General features: G+C 37.1%; 1 protein-coding gene across 1 annotated transcript in view; it reads right to left on the bottom strand.

Annotated features, from left to right (window-relative positions):
* LOC150095620 (prefoldin subunit 5-like) overlaps positions 1-11,373 on the bottom strand; it is a 134,488-nt gene extending 123,115 nt beyond the window's left edge. The window contains exon 1 of the mRNA XM_090409918.1: positions 11,345-11,373. The gene's annotated coding sequence lies outside the window, so the exon portion shown is untranslated. The remainder of the gene's footprint in view (positions 1-11,344) is intronic.
* Between the last annotated feature and the right edge of the window lie 11,368 nt (positions 11,374-22,741).

The following is a 22,741-nucleotide window of genomic DNA, read 5'->3' as shown; positions in this document are numbered from 1 at the left end:
TTAGACGGGGGATGCCAGTTTAATCCCATCCCTAATTTCTTCAAGGACTGGCAACCACAATGGTTGCCAGTCCTTGAAGAAATCTTTTATTTCTAATCCAGCTTTCAGATCCATAAGTTAAAATTGGTTTGAGCACTGTCTCGAATACTGCTAGTTTAGTGCTTTGGCTAATTTCTTTCTTATTCCATATAAATTTATTCAGCTGACTTCCTACTATGCCAGCTTTGCTAATTAGGTTGTGTATTTCCATATTTAATTTGCCATCTTTGATACAAATTGTGCCTAAATAGCTGAAATGCTATTTAGGCACAATTGCTTGATAGGTTGACCATTCAGGATAAAGCTGATGTTTAATTGTTCATTGTCTTTGTATTTTTATTGCTGATTTTCATGCCAAATTTATTACAACAGTTATTCGACAGCTCCTTTGACTGGCTTTTCAATGAAAGTCTGGCTATGGGAAAGGTGCCCAGGGAATGGAAGGAAGGTAAGATAGTGCCATTGCATAAGGGTGGCAGTAGACTGGAAGTGTCTAATTACAGGCCAGTTTGTGTGTCATCAGTAGTTGTTAAAATTAGTTAGGGACCGTATACAGCATTGGACAGATGAGGATAATTTTTTTTCTTTTAAGGTTACACTGCACCAAAACCTGGTTTGAGTCATATGAAATGCTCAAACACAACCCAAATCTCAACAAAAATGATGGCCTAACCATTTCAAGAATGTGGAGGACCCATCTACAACCTGTATAACAACCTAAACTAGCTATAGAAAAATCCCACTACAAGAAGTGAATCCCACTACCTGGTGAAGTGTTTGTAACATTCAACAGCAACTGAAAGAAATCATATAACAATCAGAACTATCCAGAAGAATATTAATACATGAGGACTTTAGCAGTTTATTGTAGTTGCATTTATTTATTTTTATTTATTTTTTTTATATATATATTATTTTTTATTTTATTTATTTTATTTTTTTATTTTATTTTTATTTTTATTTTATCACTAGAGGTCAGGCTAGGGAAAAGGATTAACTAACTATGTAGATTTAGTTTACCAGTATACAGGGCATGAGCATGTAGCTTGGTTCCGTATACGCTTGTATTCTTCCGATGATGACCTCGATACAGGGTTCAAAACATCAAGTTTTATTTTATTAGTAATTAATAAAATAATCTGTTCAACACGTGTGTTTTTGTGTCCCTAAATTTACAAATATGAGATGAGGGTAATGTTATTTATGAGGATCAACATGGATTTGTTAAGGAGCGCTCTTGTTTTAGTAATATGCTAGCCTTTTATAATAAAGTTATAAGAGCAGTAGATGAGGGAAAGGCATATACTGCCATTTTCATGGATTTAGCAAAGGCATTCGACAGGGTGCCACATGATAAGTTGCAGCACATGAGTTTGGATGTCAGGTTGGTCAACTGGATTCAGGATTGGCTGTCTGATAGTTATCAGAGTTGTGTACAATGGGGCAGTTTCAAGGAGGCAGAAGCCTACAAGTGGGGTCTCACAGGGCTCAGTACTGGGACCTATATTGTTTAACCTTATATCAATGACATTGTCCGTGGATTGCAATGAGATATTTAGTTGTTTGCAGATGGTGTAAACCTGGAAAGGGTTATTAGTAATAGTGCAGATGTGGGAGCTCTGCAAGAGGATTTGAATAAGCTAGACAGATGGGCAAAATGAATGGGGGAGGGGGTGTCGGTTTAATGCAGCAAAATGTAAGGTCTTGAGGTTTGGAACAAATCGATGGGACACTTCATACTCTGTTGGAGGAGTTGTACTGGAGGAAGTAGGAAAGACAAGAGATATGGGGTTGACGATTGATAGAAACTTGAAATTCAGGGGACACATTGTGAAGGTGGTGAAGGTAACACAGAGGATTGCTGCAATACTGAGAAGGATGCTAACCTGCAGAGATAACAGAGTTATCATTCCGTTGTATAAGCCCCTGATCAGACCACACTTAGACTATTGTTCTCAGATTTGGTCCCCAGGATTTGAAGGGGATAAATTAACAGTGGAAAGGGTAGAGAGGTGGATAACAAAGATGGTTTCAGGATTGTACAATGTTAGTTATGAGGATTGGCTGAGGGAATGTGGACTGAAGAGTTTCGTAGATAGGAGGAGGAGGAGGAGAGGTGATATGATTGAGACTTTTAAACTGTTGAGAGGTGGTTACAGAATTAACATTGGGGACTTCTTTTGCTTGATTGAACAATGGGAAGAAGTGATGACAAGGGACCATCCCTGGAAGTTACGAAAAGAAGTTGTGAGCAAGAGGGTGAGGAGTGGTTTCTTTGCATGGAGGGTGGTTGAACTGTGGAATACATTGCCTGATAGAGTGGTGAGAGTGATAATGGTCAATGAGTTAAAGGAGTGGTATGATAGACTTTGTGTTTCCTAGGAAGGACCACCAGTGATGAGTGTTTTGACTCTATGAAGGCCTGAATAATAATAATAATAATATTCAATTTAGTCAGGGAATCTTGCAGACTTGTTCTGGAATTATTCAGAAGTATAATATCATCTGCATAAAGTAAAGAGATAATACTGATATCAGATTTCATACCATTTGCTTTATAATGCAATCCATATAGATAATGAATAACAGTGCAGTGTGCACCCCTTTCACACACCTGCATTTACCTCAAACCATGTTAACATACTACTTCCTTCAGTTCTACAGCTGACTTACTGCTTAAATAGAGACTATGTATTGCTTAGTACAATGAGTGCAGGGTTAGTGATTATTCTGGGGGATTTTAATTATGGTGATATGAATTGGAAGGAGGAAATATCACGTGGCAAAAAGCAAATGGAATTCATACACCTTCCAAGAGACAATTACTTGAAACAGCAAACTTAAACGACTCGTGGTGTGAGAGTGTTGGACCTGATCATTGGTTCAGAGGACATATGCATAAGTAAGGTGTCCTTGTTACCTCCAACTGGTGAGAGCAATCATGTGGTATTGACTTGGGAGGATTTCTTTCCTAAGAAGGGGGTATATACAGAACTACAGGTTAGGTAATTATATCAAGCTTCGGAGTGAGCTTACAACCATCCCATTGCAGAACATATTGCAAGGGAAAGATGTTAGCAGTGCATGGGACAAAATCAGCAGGTATCTGAGGAAGGCAATATCAGAATGTATTCCCATGGTCAGGAAGTCAAACAAGGTAGGCATTGGATGGATGAGCAGTAGTATCAGGCTTTATCTGCAAAAAAAAAAAAAAAAAGTTATGGAGAATTTACAAGGAGAAAGGCAATCAGTACACCCATGAGCAGTTCAAGGCTCAAGCTAGGAAGGTTACCAGCATAGTAAGAAAAGCTAAATCAGATTATGAGAAGACCTTAGCCAAGGAGATCAAGGGTAATCCCAAAGAGCTCTTCTGCTAAATGGCAAGTAAAAGGAAGAATGACTTTGGAAGGATAACCTTAGTGGGTGCTGTGGTATTCAGATGTAATAGTAGAGATTCACGTAGATAATGAATAACAGTGGAGATAGTGAGCACCCTTGTAGCAAACCTGATTTAACATCAAACCATCTTCCTGTACTTCTTTCAATTCTAATTACTGATTTACAGATTAAATACAGACTTTGTGTTGTATGATATAATGTCCCATTTACATCATATAACTATAAATTAAAGATGCCAAGAAATTATATTCTTGGTTTCATCCTTTATCCAAGTGTAAGCAAACAAAGTTCGTGCATGAAGTCACTTCACAGCTGGACTACTTATATACAGTATATATGCTTTCACCATATAACTGTAGTATTTTGAAGAGCTTTTCTCTTGGCACCTTGTCATATGCCTTTTCCAGATCAACAAACTTAAATACAAAGTATTTAAGTTTGTTGATCTGGAAAATACTTAAATCTGTATTTAAAAAAAAAAAAAAAAAAAAAAGTTAAATCTGTCGATTTAAGTATTTTTTCCTGTATAAGACAAACCTTACTTTTTCGAATCCAAAATTAAGAAATCAATATTTTAAATATAAAACAGAACACATTTGATATTTTTTTAAATATTCAAAGTACACCCTCTGTCCAAAAAAGAAACCGAACCTTTTCGAAAACAGAAGAAACTATTGGTGCCACCTGTTGTATCTTTTTGTTGATGAAAGAGGCAACCTTTATTAGTGTTGTGTCAACTGTTTATTACATTTGTTTCATTAGAAGCCAAGAGTGACAGTGTGTGTTTTGATGAACGGTCACACTGCAAGGACCTCATTACAACCGCTCATAAAGACTCAACCTCCTTTGAAATGATCATTACCGGTGATGAAACGTGGTGTTTTGAGTATGAGCCTGAAACAAAGCGCCAGAGTTCTGAGTGGAGACCACCAGAAGAGGGGCATCCGAAAAAAAAGTCGCTTGGAGAAGTCAAAAGTAAAGACAATGCTGATTTGTTTCTACGATTCAGGGCATTATCCACAAAGAATTTGTTCCGCCTGGCCAAATGGTCAATGGTGAGTTTTATCTCAAAGTTTTGAAATGATTGATAGCGAGAATTCATGGCGTATGGCATGAATATCGTGATGCAGGCAGCTGGTCACCTTTGCATAATAGTGCACCATCTCATCGTTCGAATATTGTGAGACAGTTTTTGAGCAAAAACCAAGTTTGTGTGTTGGATCTCTCACCATATTCACCTGATTTAGCACCCTGTGACTTTTTTCTCTTTTCCTGACTTCATTTGACAATGAAAAGAAAGCGATACAACACCATTGAAAACGTTCAAGCAGCAGTAACCATGACCCCTCAACAGTATCCCAAACACCAATATAAAAAACTCATTTAACTAATTAATTGACTGTGCAAAACGCTGTATCGAAGCTGAAGGAGAGTATATTGATTGAAATAAATGATTTGAATAATTATAATTGGCCTGTATTTTATTTTTTATCAAAAGTTCGGTTTCTTTTTGGACAGAGGGGCATATTAATTAGGTAATATTTTTAAGATGCATTTTCTGGGCTAACTTGGTTCATGTTCTCATGGCCAACCCTTCTCTTCTCATGAAGTTGAAGCACCATTTTGGCTTTCCTGTGAAATCAACAATGTTCATTTCTCTTGCAAACCTTTTTGCCTCATATAGAATAAGCTTGGTACTCTGCCGATGCTCCATAATCCAAGTCTTAAGCCTCTGCTCCAAGTTTGGCCATTTCGCGGGTTTCTGCTTAAGGCCTTCTTCTTTTTTGGCATCTTGAGTAGTCACTCTGAAGCTTTATTTCCATGTTCTTTTGCATAACTGATGACTTTTAACTTGAATTTTGAAGAATATGACAATCGTTTTTTATTTTCCATTTTTAAGGGCTAGTGCTCAAAATATTGTTAATGCATTAACTTACCCTGCCAACAAGTTGCCAACATATGAATGCTTTCAGAGTTCTGATTGGTTTATTCAGAATCAGCCATTAATGACATCAATCGACAGAGTTAACAAAGGCTAGTGAATGGCGATAGCCTGTTCACGGCGACAAGGTTGCCGGCAGTTTCGCCAAGGCAATCACAAGTCTCTCAACTGGTTACCCTTCCACCCCCACGTACAAGACAATCCCAATTTTTGGTCTAAAAATTTTAGACCAAAAATTGGGGGTTTTAGTCTAAAAATATTTTTAGACCAAAAATATTTTTCCATATATACGATTATCGTCTTATACATGGAAAAATATGGTATTTATTAATTTTTTACAAAGTGACAATTGAGTTGGATAAAAGAAATCGTTATTTTGTGCTGAAATAAATGATTTGAATCGTTATTTCGTTATATACTGCTGTCTTTGTAAAGGCATTTGATAGGATTCCACATGGAACTCTTTGCGTAAATTGGAGCAAATGAGGGAATGGACATAAAGCTTGAGATTTCGATAAATAATGGCTGATGGACAGATTCCAAAGAGTTGCTTATGGAGGAGTTGAGAAGGGGGAGTCTATGGTGAGACCCCCCTTTAAGAGTCTTTAAGAGGACGTATCCAGTTATTTACTGACGATGTGAAGCTAGAATGAGCAACAGTCAATGAAGAGATGATGCAGAATTCCTATAGGATGACTTAGACTGGCAGAATGGCAAAGTTAACAGTTTAATGCAGACAAGAGTAAGGTGATGCACTTTGGAATGAAAAGATCACTACTATGCACTATATAGATGGAATTGAACTGCAGGAAATTGATGAGATCAGAGATTTGGAAGTAATCGTGAATGGGAAGTTGAAGTTTATAAGTCATATTGCGAAGGTGGTCAAAACAGAACATCAGATTGTGTGCTTGATGAAGAACACCCTGACAAGCAGGAACAGAGACGTTACTATTATTCCTCTTTATAGCCTTAATAAGGCCACATCTGAATTCCTGAATGCAAATCAGGACTCCCTGGGGATGAAGCAGTGGGAAATCCAAAGATATAACCAAGATTGTAGCAGGTCTATAGAATGCACCTTATGTGACAGATTGAAGTTTGTGGGCTTCAAAAACTAGCTGAAAAGTGAAAAAGAGGGGTATGATTAAAACAATATTTATTATACACATACACGGACAAAGAAATTAGCGCACCTGGAAGAAAACATGGCACAACAACGAAACTAAGCAAATAGCTAGATTGTGGGGTGGTATGCAAATGATCCAAGTTTGGTGCGATTGTGCATGCCCACACACCCTGCAGTGGCGCTGCAAGCACGAACTGGCAGCCTTATAAGGCCGGTGTGTAGTCGATTAAAGCGAAAAGCACCAGCCGATGCAAACTAGAGTACAGAGTGACAATAATGCCTGGTAGACACCAGAGACGTCAATTTAAGCAACTTACGGACTTTGACAGCGGCATGATCATCGGCCTGAAAACCAGAGGGTGGTCGGCATGCCATATAGGCGTGCACATGAACCGTTCTGACCATACTATCCGACAGTGTTGGGAGCTGTGGGCACGTTCCGGCACTGCCACACAGCAGAGCGGCACTGGTTGGATTAGGAGGACCAATGCTAGAGAGGATCGACGGATCGTGCGGCAAGCATGGAGGGATCCCATGGTGACCCGGTCCACTATATAGGCAGATGTAGGGCTCCTGTGTGTCCATGAACCATTTCCCAACGCCTCGCGGAGGCGAATCTACGATCCCAGCACCCCTTACGTGTGCTCCCATTAACACCGCAACATCGCCAACTCCGTTTGCAGTGGTGCCAGGTGAGAGCGACATGGAATGCCACAGACTGGTGATGTGTGGTCTTCAGCAATGAGTGCTGCTTCGTCTTGGGGACAGATGATCATCATATCCAGGTGTGGAGGACCCCTGGTCAAGGATACAATCATGAGCTTGCTATCAAGTGCCACACCTCCCACACTGCAGGCATTATGGTCTGGGGGAGCCATAGCCTACAATAGCCGATCACCCCCTCGTAGTGGTATGCGGTGCATTGATGGGGCAGCGGTATGTGGACGACATCCTATGGCCCCTACATTCTCCTATTCCTAGCCGGAATACCAGGAGCACTATACCAGCAGGATAATGCCTGTCCGCACATGGCTCGTTGCCCAGGCCTGCCCGCTGCCCAGACTTGTCCCCTATCGAGCATGTTTGGGAGCAGCTGAAATGCCAGCTCCCACAGTGCTGCAATGTCTGGGATTTGGAGCACAGCGTCCGACACATGTGGGCCAGTCTGCTGCAGGACAACATCAGGCGTCTGTTCGCCACCATGCCAGACCGTATTGCAGCATGTAACGCCGTACGAGGCGGTGCAACGTGCTATTGATGATGACCGGATTACGTATCACAGATCCCTTTGCAATTGTCCTTCAGCTCTGTTTTTGCCATCATGTGCATCGCCCACCTTTATCATTATAGCAATAAAATGTCAGTTGAATCCTATGCTTCCTTCTTGGTGTGCTAATTTCTTTCTTTGTTCGTGTGTGTATATGTTTTATAGGACTGACAACATAGAAATTTTTCAATACATAGCAGGAAGGGAGAGAACAAGTGGTTACCCCTGGCAACTGCATAAAAATGTGACAAGAAATGCTGTTAGGACTAGATTTTTTGCTCGAAGGATAGTGAAGGGGTGAAATTAATTGCGAGGTAGGTGTGAGCACTTTGTCAGTGAATGAGTTCAAAGAGAGGTACGTGGGTATTTTGCAAACAATGGTCAGAGTATCTGCAAAGAGTTTTTGACTCCGTGGAGATGCCTGAGAAATAACAATAATAATAAAAGCTCAGTGGAAGTGGCGCTTGCGTCCTCTGCGCTTGGTCACTTGAAGTCAGATTTAAGTTCAAGTCTAGTCGCGAACTGGAGTAGTTCCTCCAGTTCACGACTAGACTTGAACCTTTCTAAGCCTTTCTTCGAGCGATTCCAGAGTTAGTCGATCTCTGGAATGGGCAAGCAGGTTTTTCCTCCCGGAAACTTGGGTTTTTTATCCCGTAAACTCAAGAAAATCGACCATAGTATCCACATTCTTTCAGACATTAACATATCTTGTTAGGATTAGGTACCAAGAGATGGCAGCACTTGTTTGCCAGCCTCTTCATTGGTGGTTGCTATAATTAGTGATAGACATGGTCCAGCTATCTCTGATTGGTTACTGGTGGAAATGGAACTTCCCACTCAGTCTCCAAAAGCTAGATAGGATATAAAACCTACTCCCTCTAAGGGAATAAAAGGCGTTAGCTTATTTATTTTTTTTTATTTTTATAATAAAATGCAGGACCATTAACTTCCACAGATGATCCTTAACCTATTTCCACCCTCAAATATAATGAAAAATTTCATCAACCAATATAACACCACTTCAGAAGTTAAAGATGGATAAACTAACATAATTAACTCCACAATTTTTAATATAAATAAAATAAAAAAAAAACATTTCATGGCTTTTATTCCCTAAGAAATAGAAAATAAGTGGAAAAAATTAACACTATCTAATATTATGAAACAAAAACATTTCCACAAGATTACACAAGCACCCAGAGATCCTAAATAAGAAATTTCATTGCATTCAATCTAGCCATTAAACTGATATTCTGTTTTAAAAAGAGCAGACTCCACACTCGTATGGGCTACAATTATATAACCAAAACAAAATATCAGATAAAACCACAATCTGCGTAACATATAAGTACAATAATCACTATGATAAGCTCCCTGGGACTTCTACATACCTGACATGATAAACAAAATGCCATTTGAAAATAGAAACCTAGGGAAATATATAGAGCTGAAATGGCCACTATATAGACATTATAGCAAAATGGAAAATTAGAGGGTATAAATAAAAACATAAAGAATTCCTCTCAAACACCAATATAAGGACACAAACATGCCCTGTCTTCCCCCCATTCAAAAAGGTGACAGCGCACACACATGCAGTAGTTGTCTGTGGGCGTGTGCACTCCCTACTACATGCTAACCAGAATAAAAATGCAAAAACTGGTTTGTCGCATTGGGTACTGAAACAAAACTATTAAATCACCTCCATCTAATACCTTCCTCATATAAGCTCAGTACAAGCTTTCAGGAAGAGAGCAGAAATGCAAACTGCACACACACACACACACACACACAAACAAAACATTTAGTGCAGCAGTAACAACAGTCATGAACATTTATCAGAAACGAATGTTCTCAGTATTTTGTATTAAACAGAAATGTAGCATATGTAATATATACATATATATATCAGTGGAGTTGCGTGCCCATTTAGGTTGGGTGTGCAGTTGTGTGGGTTATCCAGCGCTACAAAATTCATGTCCATATGATTTTGACCATATGATTGCATTTTTACTGGTGTATGAAAGTTTTAAGAGTGTGTAGCACATCAGCGCTGATCTTAATTGGTCCAATACAAGTAACTGTATGATAACTTTGAATACTTTAATTTTTTAATTAATGTAATTTTAAATATGGAAAGGATAAAGGTCAAATGAACAATAGCTATGCTTCACACACACACACACACCGTTTATGTGTTTATGTGAGCACAAAGGGTTTACACTTCAAGCTGAGATTAGATTATCATTGGCAAATACTAGAGTGAGACAATAATTTGAATTTTGATACAATTTTTACATACAGCCTTATAATATGCACAGAAACAGGAAAAATGTAATCACTTGGGAAATTATGATTTTTTTTAATTGAACCAAAGAAAGACTGAAATAATTCATTTGACTTACTTATTTATACACAAGTTCCAACCTGCTACAACTATAATCATACAATCAGATGTGACCGGTCAGTTCAGAGTTTGCTTTTAGGTTTTATGTATTTGAGAAAATATTTATTATTATTATTATTATTATTGGTATGTTCATGTGTGAAGTTCTTATCCTATGGCTGCAGTAAATATCAAATCTATTAAGCGCTACTCTACTTCAAACACCACCATTAAACTAATAAACAATATCTGGCCAATATTATCAAAAGCTTCGAAGATGCAAGCTGAGACATTATACTTCAATTGGAATCAATATAAAGAAAAAACTCTTTCTTACAACTACAGCATTAAAATAAATTTAAAAAATTAGCTAATGCCTTTTATTCTGGTATAAGGAGTAGGCAATGCCATTTTAGCCCTATGTAACTTTTGGAGACTAAGGGAATACTTCAGTCTCCACCAGTAACCACTCAGAGATAGCTAGCCCAAGACTATCACTAATTATAGATGGCATCTGGTGAAGAGAGGTGACTAACAAGTGCTGCCATCTCCTGGTCCCTAATCCTAACACATTATATTTACTGTCTGAAAAATGGGTTCTCTGGTCGATTTTCTTGAATTTATGCTATGAAAAACCTGAGTTTCCAGGAGAAAAAATCCACTTGCCAATGTCAGAGATCGACTAACTCAGGAACTGTATGAAAAAAAGGGCTTAGTAAAAGTTTCTATAATTGGCAACTAGAACTGAACTTATGGTGCTCTCTCTTCAGGTGATCTAGTGCCATGGCAGGTACATGCAACTTCCACTAAGCTACACATAACCAATCACTTTAATGCAAAATTTGTAAAAAAAACAGTCTATACTTAATAGATGTATCTCTGCATTAAAAAGTAATAATAATAATAATAATAATAAATAATGTTTATTATTAATAGATTAATATTTATCATTAATAAAGTAATCTTTATTGTTAATTTATCAATTTGAAGTAATTAAATAAATAATTAAAGGATTATTGCTTTATATTAATAATATAAAGTAAAAATAATAATTCAACTGCAACTGTAAATAAGCCTATCCATGCATGTAAATTACTAATTAAAGTTACTATATATATATATATATAAAAAATCAGGTAACAGTTTTTATTCTTTTTAGGATATGAATGAGGTCGTTTTCACCTTATTTAACTTTTGGAGACCGAGTGGACAGTTCAATCGTCACCAGTATCCAATCAGAAATAGCTGGTCCAAGACCATCACTAACTATAAGCAGTATCCAATGAAGAGAGAACTGAGAACAGTCGTCATCTCTTGGTTTCTAACTCTAAGACAATATATTATTGTCTGAAATAGTATGGTATTTACGCTCCATTTTCTTGAGTTTATGGGGAAAAAACTGTTTGCCCATTCCAGAGATTGACCACACAGAAACTGGTTTGAAGAAAGATTTAGAAGTTTTGGGCAGTCTAGTATAAGAGCATGCAAACTCCACAAAAGAAACAGAAGCAGCATTCAGCACTGGAACTTGTAAAAAAAACCTGTATAATTATCATTATTAATATTATATGCTGTAACATATGCACTGATTGAAAATCAATGGACACCATAGTGTGAGGAACAAACACCCATGAGACCCGCCTTAATACGATGTAGGTCATTCTTTTGCTGTGATGACTGAAACAATACTATGGGGTATACTTCTCACAAGCATATAATAGTGATCAAGAATTTAATGACCATTCTTCCTGTAGGAATGTAATGTGGTCCCAGAGACTGTCGTGGGGAAGATGTCCTTGACCTCACCTGATGTTCCAGTTTATCCCACAGAAAGTTGAGATCAGGACTCTGTGGAAGCCAGTCAAGTTTGTTGATGGTCATGTTCACAAACCATGCAGTTACAGCAACAGCCTTATAATGCAATGCATTGTCATACTGAAAGAGACAATGGTCAGTTCTGCAGAAACATCACAAGGTAGGTGGCATTGCATTGTCCAGGATGTTCAGATACCTTTCAGAGTTCACAAACAGAGGTCTGAGGCCAAACCAAGAAATATAGCACCCAATATCATCACATCGCTACCTCCGAATTTCATAGTTGGGGTTAAGCACTCTGTTAAGAGATGTACACCAGGCATCCACCACATCTACATCGGCTAGGTGTAGCATGATTCACTACTCCATAATACAGCTTTCCAGGCTTCCTAATCCCACTGTACACACTTTTTGCACCACTGAAGATGATGGTACCTGCTGGTTCAGGTAATGTGGAGTTTGCATACTGCAGTTCCAGCATGGAAACCGATGTTGTGAGCCTCGGTTCTGAATGTTTCTCTGTAGATTCATGTTCCAGTCAATGACCAGAGCTCCACATTCAACATGTAGGCCGATGAATTGCAGTTTGGACGTATTAACCTTCAAGTTGGCTCCCTGCATTTCTATCTCAGTATATCATATTATACTATAACTGACAGTCATATTATACTATAACTGACAGTTCACCTGGGAAGGCCCAAATTTGTCAACAATTTGCCTAGATAGGCCTGCAACATGGCATCTTATCACCATGACTCTCTAAATTCCATCACTTCTTCTCGCAGCTGTTTCACCCAGACATAATTGCACTGGCTTCAGAGCATCATATTCCTCCAATTTATACCGGTTACAAGCATGTGACTCATTACATGTCATAATGAACCTTGGCCAAGTGGGTGTCCGTTGACTTCTTTCCAAGTAGTGTACGTTGCAAATACATAATATATAAGCAATATCTAATCACGTCTAGCACCAAAGTTATAAAGAGTAGAATTTCAATTTATGTTTCATTGTTCATGTACACCAGATTACAATGCGATGCATATAATGTAAATAGTAGGTATGAATTAGTGGCGGCTTGTCCATAAGGGCTGTAGCCCGTCCAGAATAAAATGAAAGTTCCTGTTCTGTTATCGACGTTCTTAAATTTTATATCATCATCATCACGCGTATCAAGAATTTAGGCCTAGCATGGTCTGTTCCAGCCTTAGACGTCATCGTTGAATCGTTTAAGAGGGCATATATTCTAAAAACCGTTATTTTCTTGTTTGTAATACAATACCACTCGATAGTATTTTATATAATTCATTTTGTAGCAATAGTTGTATTTTGCAATAGTCAATGTATTGTGCGGGATAGGGCTAGTATCAGTACTGGCTAGTATACTCAACGCTGGAGCTTCCTTCAGTGCAGATTGCACCAAACAGCTACCTATTGGGTATAACGTATTGGGGAAAACGCGTGATTTACTTGCAGTTTGAGCTGTAGCATTGCAGCCCCACCACTAGAAATTCTTACCAGCCGCCACTAGTATGAATAATAATAAAGTCTGTGTGATAAAAAATTTTTATTATTATTAGTATCATCATCATTATTATTATTACCTGGACATTTCACAAAGTCGTAAGGTGCAGGAGAGGAACACTAACCATTATTAAGCTTTCTTCATTTACCGCTCGTCAATAAATAATAATAATAATCTAGTCCTCATCAGTGTGACCACCACCACCAGTACTTTCGTACTAGATCTAGTACTTTTTATAAATTTTTAGTGTTCTAGTACGTTGACCAACAGATCTAGTAGTTTCTAAATCTTCCAAATAATAATAACAATATTTTCAGCAGTGACAATAAATAAGAATAAAATAAGAAATCAACTACAAGCTCCCTTAATGAATGGACACCTTTTGACAAAAAAAAAAATTGAAACATTCATTAGCTACAGAATTTACTATTTCTCAAGAGTTAATTAATTTATCAAAATCTGCTAAAAATAATGAATAAATACTTCCAGTGTTTTTCTTGTGAGCGGGAACCCCTATATATATATATATATATATATTTTTTTTTTTTTTTCCCCTGAAAATTTAATGTTACATTATTTTAAACACTAAAATGAGACTAAAAAAGTATACGGTAAATTAATACATGTTAAGTGCTAGAGCTACAATTCGGACTTCTGTTATGATAATTGATAACTGCAGCTCTTGACTCATAGATGGCTACAATGAGGTGAGTTTTGACTTTTTTTCTTTTCATATTTGTCGTACATGTTCTAATTTAGCGGTTTTACATTCAGTTCATATATGATAATAAGGTAGTAATATCGTAAAATGCCCTAAATAGAGTGAAACGAAAGGAAATAAAAATTTAGTACTTTTTTTTTTTTTTTTCAGATTTACTATCTTTTTCCTGCACAAGTTCGTAGAAAATATTTTTGCTGGATGGTCACCATGATCCTCATATCCTTGCTCTCAGCACATAATTATTGTTCACAGAGGGGATTCTTGTGCTCTTTGAGCTTGTCTTATATTGAAAATTTTCATTTGCGTTTATCATTATGACCTTCCTTTATTTTCCACCTTTGAACTAAATTTTGTAAATACCCAGGAGTTTACAAAATGTACACATTAATCCACTAAGGCAGTGGTTCACAAACTGGGGGGGGGGGGGGGGGGAGAATAGCTTGAAAGCGGGGCGCTGCATACTTTATTACAAATAAAAATGAAAACTGCCCTAAATCAGTTTTAAAAATAACAACAAATAAAAATACAGAAAAAAGTTTTTGATGATACAGGTTTTATTGGCAAGGAATTCCCAACTTTGTGCCAAAAAGCTTTGAAGATCCTTATTACTTTCGCAACAACTTATTTATACGAGAAAGGCTTTTCTGCTTTCGCAGCTATGAAGTCAAAGTATCGTTCAAGACTAAATATTGCTAAAGAACTTAGAGTGGCCATTTCTGATATTACACCACGTTCTGATAAACTTTGTTCTCAAAAACAGGCCCATCCATCATATTAGCCTTCGACATTTAAATGTTTGATCATTTTTTCTGAGAAAAATTAAATACTTGTTAGTTAAATATTGTTTCATTTCAGTACATATTTTGGTTAATTGCAAGTGTTAAAACTAATTTTTACTGTACCTAATATTCTGATATTTTAATTATTTTGTGTCAAAAACTGTTAAATAGTATGTAGAAAACATAAAATAAACAATAAAACGTCAATGACAATTCTCTCGCTGCTTCACGTAAAACTTGAGCTGGTATACGATCTAATCCCACAGATCAATTCAGGTATTCACATTAAGGTTTAGTGCTATGCACCTCCATTTCATTTACCTCAGTTCCCATATAAGCCTCGGGCTCTCTTACTCCTGCAATATTACCACCTGCGAATAATTCCGTTACCTCCCTACCATCAGCATCCATTAAAGAACTTTCTGGGGTTATGTTTAGCCTGCATTGCTGATTTCCTTTCATACTCTGCTTTTGCCTTTCTTACCACATAGTTACGCTTCAGGCCTGTGCCTTGTACTGTTTATGTGCCTTGCTGATTACCCTTCTCTTTAAATTTCCTCCACATTTTTTTTTTCAGCTCCAGTTTAATGATGATATTCATCCATTTAACTGACTTCTATTTAGATAAATAAAACCGGTGGGGGGGGGGGGGGGGGCGCTGACAGTGTTTTCTCTTGTCAGGTGCGGCTCAGAGATAAAAAGTTTGAGAACCACTGCACTAAGGCAATGCCTAGGATGGGTCAGTTTAGTGAGCGGCAAAATGGTATCTGAACCATAAAAACACAGTTTTTTGTTTTTAGTTTTACACATTTTCTTGAATTTATGGGAGGTAAAATAGTGCTTGCCTATGAGTTTAAGGGGAAGTACGATAGTATTGTGTGAATAACGGTTAGTATGTCAATGTTGGGTCTCCCGCGATGAGTCTTCTGACTCCATGGAGGCACCTTACATAATAATAATAATAATAATAATAATAATAATAATAATAATAATAATAATAATGTGCGAATTTCCGTTAATCTGCAGATTACCTAGGTAATGTTCACATTACCCATACCTTTCAGATAAAGTTGAAAAATAAAAATGCGCTCTACATTTTAAATTCTATATAATGTGTAAACTAACTACTTAATGGTACACATTAATTAAATATCGTTCAATTAAGTTCGAATTTTATCTCAAACACAAACATTACCTAATGAGGACCTATCATCTTCTCATGTGATGTATTTTACATATGCAATTTACTATCAGCAAGTTATATCTTATTGTGTAACGTTAGGTTAGGTGACTAGACACTTTTATTACAAAACTAAAGAAAATTTAACATATTTACATTTTAAAACAAAGAACAAACATTTAAAACAAAAACAAATTCAAAATTGATATTACTATAAAAATAATTGGCTTCCTTCCTTCTGGCAATTTCGATTAATTATTTATTAGTACAGCTTAGTGATCGAATGAATTTCGAATTGCATAGTAAATTATTTTTACGGCACGCGCAGATTCTTGTGAAGCACTTAGATTTGCAGTCACACTTTCGATATCCTTCCGCAGTGACCGAGATATTACAGCTTGTCGCAAGGATACTTCATCTTGAGGAATTTCAACCTTGTTAATATTTTCTTTGCATAGACTGAACTGTGATCAGCTATATAACTGCTTCAGAACACCACTTTTTGTCTCTAATTTGTAAAACTCGTCATCCGTTTCATGAAGCACAACTGCTAAAACTGAACGACTGTCCTTTATTCGTGGATTTGATTCGTTTAACATCCTCTATCAGCTACCAATATTTTTCTTTCGTTATCACAAAACTATTCAGGGGCGAATGCTGGTCTTGAAATTCACGCTTGCTCTTGTTATCATTCAGGGAGTGAGAGGTGTGATTGAAGTCTGATTAGCGGAATAATGAATTACTGAGCATTTAAAACTATATATTTAGAAATTTATGTACATTTAATCATACAAATACAACATTTCTTTTACAAATTATATTCTATCTTTTTATATTTTCCCTGCGGTTCTTCTTTATGAACTGGTCAATAACATCGTCATAAAAAGTTGGTTGTAACATAATTTTCCCAAGCAACACACACACACACTTGTAAAGGCTGGCTGAAGTTCACTGGCTAGAGCTACGTTGACTGCGTATGGCCTGTGTTTAAGCAACAGAGTGAGATGATGTGAAATGGCTATGCACGCGCATGAAATCACAGTGCTGCAGCGAGGACCTGGAAGCTCCTACAACCGAGCAAGCCAAGGTAGCTTTGACTAGACGAGCAAGCATCGGCCTTCGATCAGCGGCGGCCGGTACATAAGCACTGCGACACTGCAGCACCCCCAAGGAAAAAATATAAAAAAATTAATTTTGTTTGTGTTTATAAATAATAACAATGCTTACAAGTTACAACATTATATAAATGCAATACAACATGTTAAAGTTATGTTTCGACATTGATTGAATAGTTAATAATTGGAATTGTTCGATTAACGCTTTAGATTACGAAACAAATACACTGCGATCTAAGGCTGTGTCGATATTATCGCATTCAACCAATTGCAGCCAGACTCGACAATATTCGTTTGCGCTTCTCATTGCACGTAACTAGTGAATCTGACATTGCTCTTTGGACAGTGTATAGTATGCTTGCGAGCGTTATTTCTGTGAAATACGAAAAAGTGAACTATTTTTTGCAAATCTTATTTTATTTTGTTAAAATAACATATAATTATTTAATAAATTTAGTTTAATCCTTTATCCAAGTGTGAGCAAACAAAGTTTGCGCTTGAAAATATCTTCAGGACTGAATATGGTGTTGTACTACCTTACTAGGGTAAGGCAGTACGGCACTGGGCAACTCGTGGCAAAGGTGGACCAAGTTCCACCTTCGCCACGAGTCACACTTGGATAAAGGATTAAACTAAATTTATTATAGTCTAACCAAGTGAAAAATAAACTTTCAATATAATTATTTATTATTATAGATACAAGGCTGAATTATGACGAGTGTCACTGTTGAAAATATGAAAAGAATTATATTTTTTCAATTATGGTTACACGAAACAAAAGTGTGAGAATGATCGCGCCAATTGCAGGTAGACTCGCCGATATTCGGTTACGCTTGACATTTCTCTTTGGGCAATGTATCGTATGCTTGCGCTCGTTATTTCTGTGAGATACGGAACTTTTATTATTGGTGTTTGTTCGTGGTGAGGGTGAAATATTTTTAATAAAGCAATTTTTTAACATGTAAATTTATTTATGAATAAATTGGTTAGTGATTAGGGAAAAAAGAATTTTTTAAAAATTTTATTTTGTATATGCAGCACCCCAACTTAAAATTTTCACCGGCCGCCACTGCCTTCGATACACAACGCAAAGCTCAATTATTGCCACACAAGCTTAAGACGTCTTCTGTCTACAAAAATAAAAGCCTAAATGGAATGCTTATAAATGCATGCATTTATTAACAAATAAATATTACTTCTTTCTCAATTAATGAGCTTGCGCAACAAGCATAGTAAGCATGGAGAATTCGCCATTGAAACTAGTTAATTAAAAATCTTGTTTTAAAAAATAGCATAAAGCTTTTCTTTCATGTCTGCTTGTACCGAACTCATTGCTTCCTTTTTTATAAGGGTAAATAATTATTTATTTATTATTATTATTTTCAATAACTGCAATTCACACGTGCATTCACTGGGATTCTGGACGCGGAAAACAGTAGGCGGGCGTGCGCGACCAGCTCATTTTACCAGTTTTTCGGATGTGCTCTACTCGTTAATGTGAACAATAACTAGTTAAACTGAGAAATAATATTTTTTGTTCGTATTTTAACGACGTAATATAGTTAATTTTGACAATAACTAGGGAATGTTAATATTAACGACTTTCGAACATTATCATATATCCGATTTAACCGATAACGGATATATCATGTAATCCGATTTAACCGATAACGGATATATGATATAATCCGATTTAACCGATAACGGATATATGATATAATCTGATATAACCATTGTGTCCCATTACACGTAAACTAACACCGGTCTTGCCTGGTTGGCCGAGTGGTTAGCATATCCGCTCTGCGCCCAAAACGCTACGGGTTCGAATCCCCGTGTGGGAATGGATTTTTTGTTATTGTCTGCGAAAGTACTAGTGGTGATGTGCAGTAGATGGTGTTGGTGTAGTTGTGGTTCGCTGTCGTTGGAAGATTGGGTGGTGGAGACTGAGAGTTGCAGAGCAGGAGGCCCCCCCCCGCGATGAGTCATTGGACTCTTTGGAGGTGTCACGTAGTAATAATAATAATAATAAATCCTCCACAAAAAATTTTCAGCATGTCTTTATAGGAGGCTTACTTAGACTTTTGGCCATCTTGGTTTACTTGTTCTGAATTTTTGTACCATCATCTCATCCGCACGAAATCAAGGCGAAAATCTGAGGGCGGCATATATAACTTCCTTATTCCTTTTCGTAGTTTTTTCTTTTTTTTTTCTTTCACTATCAATGTGCTGTTCTTTCGTTTTCACAATTTGTCTCCTAGACTTCAGCTCCCCGACCACAAGAAACTGAATTCACGCTTCATCGTTTTCTTGCGGTGCAGTCACACACACACACACACACACACACACACACACACACACACACACACACACACACACACACACACACACACACACACTTTAGTGAAGAACCTCATGCACTGAATTTACCATCGTTATCTCCTGCGCACGTTAATCTGTCCAAATACTAATACAGTCTCAACATCACCTTTATTTAGTATCGCCTCCCAGTTTGCATTCATTTCATCAGCACATATTCTTCCCCTCCCTAATATATATATATATATATTTTTTTTTTTTTTTTTTTTTTTTTTCAGAATTCATTTTTACTCGGTTGGAATATTATGAAAAAGCTTTAATGACTGATACCGAGAGATAAAAAGATAACATGATATATTTGAAAAGATACTACTAGAACGAACTGATCAGCATCTTCAGGCATCACAATCAAAGAAATATATAAAGAATTACAGAGACTTAAAATTGTAATAACAGAACATGTACAAAAAGACAGTAGCGTGCTTGAAAACAAAATGCGAGCTTGAGTTCCAAACAAACGTATACTACGGGCTGTCGCGAGTGCGCCAATACTAAACAGAGGCAACGTGTGCGTCAGACAGATTGAAACTTAGGCTGTTGTTGATATGAGAGGAATCTAGAGAAATTTCTCTAGATTCGACAATCTTTCTCTCGAGTTCATCATAGCACACATGGATGTTAGAAGTTTGAGTCCAGTTCACAATGTGTTGGCGGCCTTCGTCTGAGTTAACTGAAAAGAGAACGTGGCTAGAGAGAGCGCTGGCTCTAGTCCTGTTATAGGAGATATCTCTACGGTGTTCATCCAAACGTAGAAGGATGGATTTAGCAGTCTATGGCTTTCCACAATCACATAAAATCTTGTACACTTCTGGAAAATGAGTTGGAAGATGTTTCTCTTTAGGTTTGCTAAGTATTGAACGACGTTTTGGGAGCGTAGTGAAGCAAGTTACACAACTTACCAGATGTGCTGAGAGTATTAAAATCTCAATTTTTAGAAAGCCTACTCATACTGATAGATACCTTCATGCTTCTTCCCATCACTATCCCCCACAAATATTTGGTATTATTTCCACTTAGCTCACCGAGCCAAATATTTACTTACAGAAGAAACAGAAATTGAAAATGAACTCCTTTTTCTTAAAAAAAACTTTTATTAATAATGGTTTCTCTCCTAAGAAAATTGACAAATTTCTTTTCCCCAGTCACTCAACCACTTCTGAAGATCCCTCTTCCCCCAGCGCCTTCATCTATTTGCCTTACATCAGTTCTCTTTCACCAAAACTGGCAAAAATTCTCAAAAGGTTTAACTTCAAAACTTGCTTCACTACGCTCCCAAAACGTCGTTCAATACTTAGTAAACCTAAAGAGAAACATCTTCCGACTCAGTTTCCAGGAGTGTACAAGATTTTATATGTGGAAAGCCATACTATGGCCAGACTGGTAAATCCATCCTTCTACGTTTGGAAGAACACCGTAGAGATATCTCCTACAACAGGACTAGAGCCGTATGAACATTTGAAGATATCCCCTATATCTCTCCATTGTTGGGCGTGCACTTGCGTTCAAAATCACGTGAACGGCAAAGTTGGATGGCAGCACAATGGCAGTCTAAGAGATTATAGCTGAGGTTCTTGTTGTTGAGATGTATTTCATTAAGGATGATTTCTTTCGATTCCACAATTCTTCTTTCTAGTTCATCATAGCAGCTAAAGATATTTTCAGATTTGTCCCATAAGACTGGATGAACGAGGTTTTTCTCGTTAGTGTTAGCAGAATACAGAACATGGTTCTACAAAGCACTAGCTCTTGTTCTGCGGTATGTGACGTCTCGTTTATGTTCTTCAAGATGTAATTTGATGGATTTCTCAGTCTTGCCAAAATAAGGTTTAACGCAGTTGCACCAAATTCGATTAATGCCTGGATATTTAAGGATTTCGTGTCTTGTCTGGGCCTACTTAACAAGGAACACAGTTTCAGAAGAGGAGTGAATGAAGTTTGGCCAATTTTGGCGAAACGGGTAGGGAAATGTGGCCTTTTTCGCTATTTGTATCTTCAGTATGGCGAGGAGGTGGAATGAAAAGTAACTTATTAATTGTTTGCTTCGAAAAACCATTTTGTTGAAAAGTAGTAAGAAGAAACTGAACCTTTTTGTTAATATCTTCCTCTTCACACAGGACTGAGCGAGCACGCTTGCCTAGCGTAGAGATAATACCAAGTTTTTGAAGTGGGTAGTGATGGGATTATGCATGAAGATATGTGTCGGTGTGAGTTGGTTTTCTGTAAATTGAGATTCTTAATTTCTCAGAAATGCGAGTGAGTCTAACATCCAGGAAAGGGAGAGTGCCATCAATATCTAATTCTGGTAAATTTGAATTTGGGTGATGACTGTTGAGGTGATCAACGCTGTTCTTTAGAGATTCAGAACCGTGGCTCCAAATTAAAAAGATGTCATCGATATATGTTTTCCACGTTTTTGGTTTCCAAGAAAAGGAGAAGACAGCTTTTCCTTCAAAAGATTCTAAATACATGTTTGCCAGTATGGACGATAACGGGTTACCCATGGCTAAGCCAGATTTTTGTTTGTAAATAATGTCTTTAAACTGAAAATAGCCAGAATTAACCCAATGGGTCAAGAAAGACAACTTTTTTTTAATAATTTATCTTTCAGAAGCATAAGAACTTCTTTTGTAGGTACATTTGTGAACAGGGAGACGACATCAAACTAGCCATACGGGAACAACATAGGCGTTAGCTGATTTTTTTTTTTTTTTTTTTATATACTTGAAACAAAATCAACGGAATTTTTGTTAAAAGAAGAGAATAAGCCGAAAAGACATTTTAGTGATTGTGCTAAATACTTGGAGAGTTTATAAGTGGGTGAATCGATGTCTTCTACAATTGATCTTAGTGGAGTGTCTTCTTTCTGGTAAACTCTGTAGTTGTTCTAAGAAGGTTGTTTGTACAGTTATGGAGTTCATGAGTTGGATCTCTGTCAAGAATCGAGTATTCGTTTGCAATAATTGGAACATTTTGTTCTAATAATCTTCAGTATTCAGGATGACAGTGGCGTTATCATTATTAGCAGGAAGGATGATTATATCTTTGATTTTTTTTTTTTTGTAGTTTTT

This window comes from Typopeltis vanoorti, chromosome 20 (assembly GCF_054136105.1).
Source record: "Typopeltis vanoorti isolate ZY-2024b chromosome 20, IOZ_Tvanoo_1.0, whole genome shotgun sequence".
NCBI lineage: Eukaryota > Metazoa > Arthropoda > Arachnida > Uropygi > Thelyphonidae > Typopeltis > Typopeltis vanoorti.
Note: the sequence above shows the minus strand (reverse complement) of the source record. Positions and strands in the feature narration are given on the sequence as shown.